Source organism: Physeter macrocephalus, chromosome 4 (assembly GCF_002837175.3).
Source record: "Physeter macrocephalus isolate SW-GA chromosome 4, ASM283717v5, whole genome shotgun sequence".
Lineage (NCBI taxonomy): Eukaryota > Metazoa > Chordata > Mammalia > Artiodactyla > Physeteridae > Physeter > Physeter macrocephalus.
This window is the reverse complement of record NC_041217.1, coordinates 119,657,170-119,664,013: the sequence shown is the minus strand read 5'-3', so window position 1 is coordinate 119,664,013 and position 6,844 is coordinate 119,657,170. Positions and strand designations below refer to the sequence as shown.

Here is a 6,844-nt window from a genome sequence, read left to right as displayed (position 1 = left end):
GAAAGCATTTCTCAAACAAGGGGGATGATAATTAAAAATAGAAAGAAAACACATTTACTGAGTATCTGCTATATGGCAGGAAGCGTTTTAGATGATTTTAAGTGTATTATTTCAATTAGTTCTCAAAATAGCTCTGGAACGGGAGAATGCTCTTCCTGATTTTTCAAGTAAGTAACAAATCCAAGCTAGCATAGAATGGAATCAGGTTTCAAAACTCGGCTTGTCTTGCAAAAATCCATGAGTTTTTCACTACATAGTACTGCCTCCACTGTGATGGAGAAAAAGGAATAAAAATAGCAAACATTCACAATCCAGAACTGTGGTAAAAGCAAACAAATCTGCAGTTCTGCAGTCCTGAGGAAAATTTGGGAATTACCCAGGAGAAGTTGCAGGGACAAAAATAAAAACAACCAAACCTGTCTTGATTACTGTGGCTCATGATTGCAAAGTAAAACCAAAAAAATCATCATCATTTCCTCTGTTTTAATTATGGAAAAAAGAGGGCTAGAATAATCTCAAGGTTCAAAAAACATACATTGCTATATTCTAGGCACAAAGAGCCAGAAATGATTGACAGAAGCAAGACTCTCACCGTGATAAGCGGGAACAAAAAAATTATGAGGGCAAAGCCCAGCAATTAGGGAAGCCAAGGAGTTTCACATTTTGCTCTCCTTATTAGCACACTGGGTAGGGAAAGTGAGGAGAAATGGTGTAGCCATTACCAGTAGGATTTGAATACCTTTTTCCTTCCTAGTTTTGTGTTGCTTGTAGTTACTCAAGCATGCAGACTGCAGGGCTCCCCCTGATCAATTCCCTTCCACATTTCAGGAGCCACAAGGGCAAAGATGAACCATTTGACAATTGCAGTCCCTTCACAGGGGATCAGTTGAAGGCTCAGCTGCTGCAGTAACAGACTGTGGTCCAAGACTGTCAGCTCAATTAGCACCATATGCAAAACATGATGGAGAAGCAAAGTTCCTCTCCCGCCTTGGACATCCTACCTTTCGGAGGGCTAACTAGATACAAAAAGAGCAGGGGTTGTACCTTTCTCCTCAGGCCAGAGATCCAAGGCAGCACAGCAGCCAACCCAGTGGCAGGGTACTAATCAAATTAGGCTTCTAGAATTAAAACACTGCCCCGGGTGCCAGGCCCCACTGATGAGGACAGGTTTCCAAAGCACTCTCAGTCTAACTTTATGTTTAATTAGTGAGATAAAAAGAATAGTATCTCAAATATCTTTTAAGCAATGGACTCATATGCAGGAAAAAGGTGTCTTTGCCATCTTTAAAGAAGGTTTTGAAGCTCACTAATTTCACTAACTTCCATCTCTTCTTTTATCTCAACTAATCAGGAAAGGGTGAAATTTCAGCAAGACCATGAAACGCAATGAAAATAATTTGAATGTTGGTTTGCCCTTCAGTTTTTACTCATAATAATCCATGGTCTGCTTAACACCACTTCAAAAATTAATCCATGGTGAAGAATGTCAGGTTCTTCTTTCAGAGGTTTTCTTTTCCCGTCCTTAAACTCAAATCAGTCAGAGGGAACAGAATTAATGAACAGATTGAGGATAGTTTGAGGTGAGAAGAATAAAAATGGATGGGACACTGGATGACATATGTTTATCCTGTACGAGGTATGAAATTGTAGGAGGCAGAATAGCACAGAGCAGTTCTCAAACTTCAGCCTATGTCAGGATCACTAGAGGGTTCATTCAAATGCAGATTGCTGGACCCCACCCCAGGGTTTTAGAATCCGAAGTTTTGGAGTGGGACCCAAAAGCGTGCATTTCCAACAAGCTCCCGGGAGACCTGATGCTGCTGGTCCCGGGACCACACTTTGAGAAGCACTGGCATTGTAGTGAGCTTTCGAGTCAAGCATGGGTGAAAATCTGGTTCAACCCCTCACTGTGTGTGACCTTCCGTGGGCAAGTTACTCAGTCTCTTTGACCCTCGGATTCCCCATCCATAAAGTGGAGACAATGATTCTCACCTCATAGAGAGGATTAAGTAAAATAATGCATGAAAATCACAGTGCCAGGCACATGATAAATGTTCCATAGCAATCAGCCATGCTTAATATAACATGACTGGGAGAGCAATCAACCAAGCACCAAGGGCTAATCTTTAACTTCCTGGATGCTAATTAAAGGATTATGGTTTGAAAGAATTTAAGTGTTTGTAAGACAAATAAACCATAAATTAGCATCCTATAATCTAGGTTATACAACAGAAAGAATATGAGAATAATGTAAAAAGCACAACATGAATAAAATTGTAACCAAATTTGCAGTGCAGTAAAGTTAAATATAAATGGTTAATTACTAATGTCTCCAAGGAACATGTATTAGCCTCCTCTTTTGTGTTACCTCAAATCTTCTTGGTCTCACCTATGCCCTTGGCCACTGAGTCATCCACCATCACCACAAACCAACTTCCTGTGGGCACAACTTGACCACACCTTGCCTCCTATCAAGCCTGGTTCCTATTGCCTTGTACCCCCCAGATCACTGCCATTGGGGCACCCCTGTTGCCCTGAGGAGAGATGTCCCAAGTTCTTGAGGCCTTTGCAGCTCAACCTAGCAGTTAACACTTGGGGACCTATGGAGCAAACCTTTGACCAATAAGGATCAGGGCCAGGGAATAAGGGCCCTTCGGGGATCAGGGCCCTTCTCCATCACACTCCAAATGTTCCAAGGCACAGTCATTCTTAGAGCCTCAGAAGACAGTTTAGTGAGACTGACAATCAGTTGCCCTTGATTCCAAACACCGTCCAGCTCAATACCACACTGTAGGATCGGCTCTCCCTCCTACCCTTCCTCACTCCTGCTCTCCTCATTCCCACTTACATGGGATTGCTTTCCCTAAAGAAATAGTAGCACATGAGGTTTTTGCTCGGCCTCTGCTTTCTGGAGAGACCAAGCTAGGATAGACAATCTGTAAATAAATGAATTTTGACTGCTAGTTTCTCCTTAGTAAGGAGTGGTTTGTGGAATGAAGGAGTGAGCAATTGGATAATTAAATGAGAGTAAGAATGAATTAACAAAGGAGTGAAGGGATTCAGTAGACTGCTGGGCTGAGATCATCATTTTAGCCTTGTTTCTTTCAGCCCCTTTGACTCTCCTATTGTCTTTGTTAAAAGATAAACTGCGGCATTTAAAAAATTTTAAGAATTTATTTGAGCAAAAGTTCATTTAAAGTGGGCAGTGCCAAATCGGAAGTAGTTAGGAGCAATTTACCTGCAGGAACCAGGGGCAAGACTTTTATGGAGAAGAAACAGAAACAAAGCAAAGCAGTTATTTGATTGGCTCTAGCTTAAGTGGTTGCCTTATTTGGGAAAGCCTAGTTGGTTGTTTGTGATTGGTGGTCCTTAGATTTTGATTTCTTAACCTTGAGGCATTTACAGGTTTAGGTTCTGGGTTGCTTCATAGGTTGGTAAGGCATTAGAAACACCTCAGTCTAATGGCTTCCTTGTTTAATTAATTTAACACTGTTTTCACTCTTTCACAGTTTCTCTTTTATGTGTGGGATGTGGTACTTAGCACTACTATGCTTGATTATGCCCTTTGTAAGAACACTGTCACCAGCAAAACTGGCTCTGTGCTGCTAGGGATTTGCTACCTTCACTCTAAATTTCTGTAAGCTGATTTTTTCCTCTCCCTTTTTGGTTGTTATTTCTCTCATTCTACCAATCTGCTTACTAATTTTTCTACTTTATTAGTATATTCCTATTTAGCATTCTCATTATTACTGCTACTCTTTTTCCTCCCTAGTTGTGTGTTTAGTGTCTCTACAAGTTGGAAATGACTTTTTATGCGCCCTTCAGGGAGTTCTTTCATTTGCATGAAAATGACCAGTTTCCTGGCATTGCCAGGAGGGTACTAACCCCCCAAACAAACTCTGTCTCTATGGTGCTTCTTGTTCTTTCAGTTTAATCATACCTCACCCCTTGCTTGGAAGTCTAATGAATGAAATGATCTGTCATTGCTTTTGCTTTTAACTCTTCAATGCTCCTTAAATATGGGCTCCATGCATTTTTTTTTCAGTAGCAGTCCCAAAAGAATAGGGAAGCAATGCTCAGATTTTGTTAGAGTCGATCCCCACCTACCATGTTACAGTTCCTCCTTAGTACAGCAATTGCCTGCCCATCCTTCAAGCCATAGTTCTTCACACAGACAACAAGGAAGCTGAATAAAAAATGAACAAAATAGGGCTGGATTGGAAAGGCACCCAATTAAAGGCAAAGACGAGGATGAAAAGCAATGGAATAAAGGCATAGGGTTGTTAGTCTACCGCTCAGTTCTGCAGAACCCTAAATGTCCAAGTTTTTTGGCATCCACATATTCACCAAAAGTCTTCCATCTCCTGTATTACAAAGTTAATGCATTTTGGGGGCAAGTTCAACTGGTCAAATCTATGCAAAGCAAGCACATTTTAAAAAATTCTAGCAATTAAAATAATTGGCTAGCTAAGAAAAGTCTGTCCTAGTTAATTGGTCTCCGCTGAAGAAACATTAGGCTTAAGGGAAAATGTATGTTTAATAGAAGTAATAAGTTATTAATACAAATGAAAACCCTGCAAAATGTAAAACAGTGAGTAGTGAAAACTGTTCAAGTTGCTTGCTAAAGCTAAATTAGTTTGTTCCTTTCTCCCACACTATCCATTAAGCTGTTAACTGATTTAAAATATTAATAGAGTTCAGGAATCACAGAGAAACACCTCCTTATTTGCAATTTTTCTGTCACGTGTCTTACTACTATATCAAAAATGACTGGGCTTCCCTGGTGGCGCAGTGGCTGCGCGTCCGCCTGCCGAGGCAGGGGAACCGGGTTCGCGCCCCGGTCTGGGAGGATCCCACATGCCGCGGAGCGGCTGGGCCCGTGAGCCATGGCCGCTGGGCCTGCGCGTCCGGAGCCTGTGCTCTGCAACGGGAGAGGCCGCAGCAGAGGGAGGCCCGCATACCACAAAAAAAAAAAAAAAAAAAGATTATTCGTAGTACAAGCATATGCTGCAATTAATCAAAGCCATATTGCACAGCAAACAGGAGTGTTTACAAATGTTCTTAGAGTTCTTAGCCTGGTTAAAAAACAGATCCTGTATCCCCTTATAATTTTAAGTGATCTGCCTTAAAAGTCATGTTTTCTCTTATGTTTATAGATTCCATAGAGTTCAGTTTTCCTGTGGTGCTAATTTATGGTATTTATTTTGTAAACCCGGCATTAATAACTGTCAAAAAAAAAAAAAAAAAGCCCACCATGCATTTAAAGGGAGCTATTAGTTGCATCTCCAAGGAGAAGATGACTAGTTTTCTGTGCCCTCGTGCAGCTGCCTGTCACCCTGCTGTGTCACTCAGGGATTTCATAATATACAGCAGGCAAATGAGTGTTTGTTATCATTTCTTAGGGCTTTGCTGCACAATGCCTTTGGAGAACTGGGATAAACTACGAGTGTGTCAACACAGCCCCTTTTTCCCATTCTTTTAAGGCCTGGTCAGAGACAGAAGCAACATCCTCATTCACACCCTCTTGTCTCTAGACCATACCCTAGTTTCCACTCTGCTCTTTTTTTAACTTTTTGTTTTAGATAATGATCAATTCACAGGAATTTCCAAAATAGTGTACAGAGAAGTCCTGTGTATTCTTCACCCAGTCTCCCCCAACGGAACATCTTGTATAACTATGGTGCAATATCAAAACCTGGAAATAGACATTGGTCTACTCCCCTTTATATTTTTGAAAAATTTTTATTTTATTTTATTTTTTGACAGGAAAATAGGATTTATTGGTGGATGTGAGTAAGGAGGGGACAGTGCCAAGGGTGTCATGAGCACAGGGCCCACCATTTGTCCAGAGGGCCATGATTAGGGATGTATTTGATTCCACAGCCTGAGCCACTTTTCTGTCACCATGTTTTCAAATTCATCAGCAGTAAACTTAGAAAATCCTCACTTCTTGGAGATGTGGATCTTCTGGTGGCCAGGGAACTGGAACTTGGCCCAGGGTAGGGCCTCAATCACATCTCCTTGTTTTGCAGCTTGGTGCGGATGGACATTATGATTTGGCCACTGTGCCCTGGGGCTTTCCAAAGGCACTGTGCCTACCTATCTGGAGCCTAGACTGGGGACAGCATGCCAGTCATGAATGTCCAACGGAAAGGGCTGCCGCCAAGGTCCCTTAGGGCAACCCATACAGGCAACAGACTCATACACTACCCTACCTAGGAGGCTGCTGTTTGCAGCCATTGCACACCAGGCCCCCACGGGGAAAAGAGCACGGTAGGCTGAATTGGCTGCAAGGTCTACTACCATTTTTAAAGTGGCCTATTACTTACCTCTGAGTAGAAAGAGGCCCTGAGCCCATCTTATTTTACCAGCTACAGTGGACAAATTACAAAACAGTGAAAAAAAAAATGAAAAATGAGGTATTCAGAAGGTAGAATACTCCTTTGCTTCTCTACTAGAAAGTTTCATACAATCTAGTTGTTTCCTTGACCCATATGTGAACTCTTCCTTGAAGTTGATATAAGGGAAGAAATATCACTCACAAGAGCGTTACAATTTTAAATGCCACTAAAAAGAGCATTACAATGTTAAATGCCAATAACAAGAGCATTGCGATTTAAAAATCTCTTCCCAACCATTTTAAAACAATTGTGTTAAACCATCATTTAAGAAGCTTTAGTTGTGGAAAAATTTAGTCTCAATCACTAGTATCTTCATAGTCAACCCGAACCTTATTGGGAATTTGTAACTGTGAATATTTGAAAAAATATATTCTCTCACTTTACAATTAAATGATATAAATATTTTGAAGATTACGTCAAAAGTCTGTCTTTTGTAACATGAG

General features: G+C 41.1%; 1 non-coding gene across 1 annotated transcript; it reads right to left on the bottom strand.

Annotated features, from left to right (window-relative positions):
• Window positions 1-6,154: 6,154 nt before the first annotated feature.
• Window positions 6,155-6,293, bottom strand: LOC112063922 (small nucleolar RNA SNORA70). The gene has a single exon (XR_002891266.1). It is a non-coding gene; the product is annotated as a small nucleolar RNA SNORA70 (small nucleolar RNA).
• Window positions 6,294-6,844: the final 551 nt, after the last annotated feature.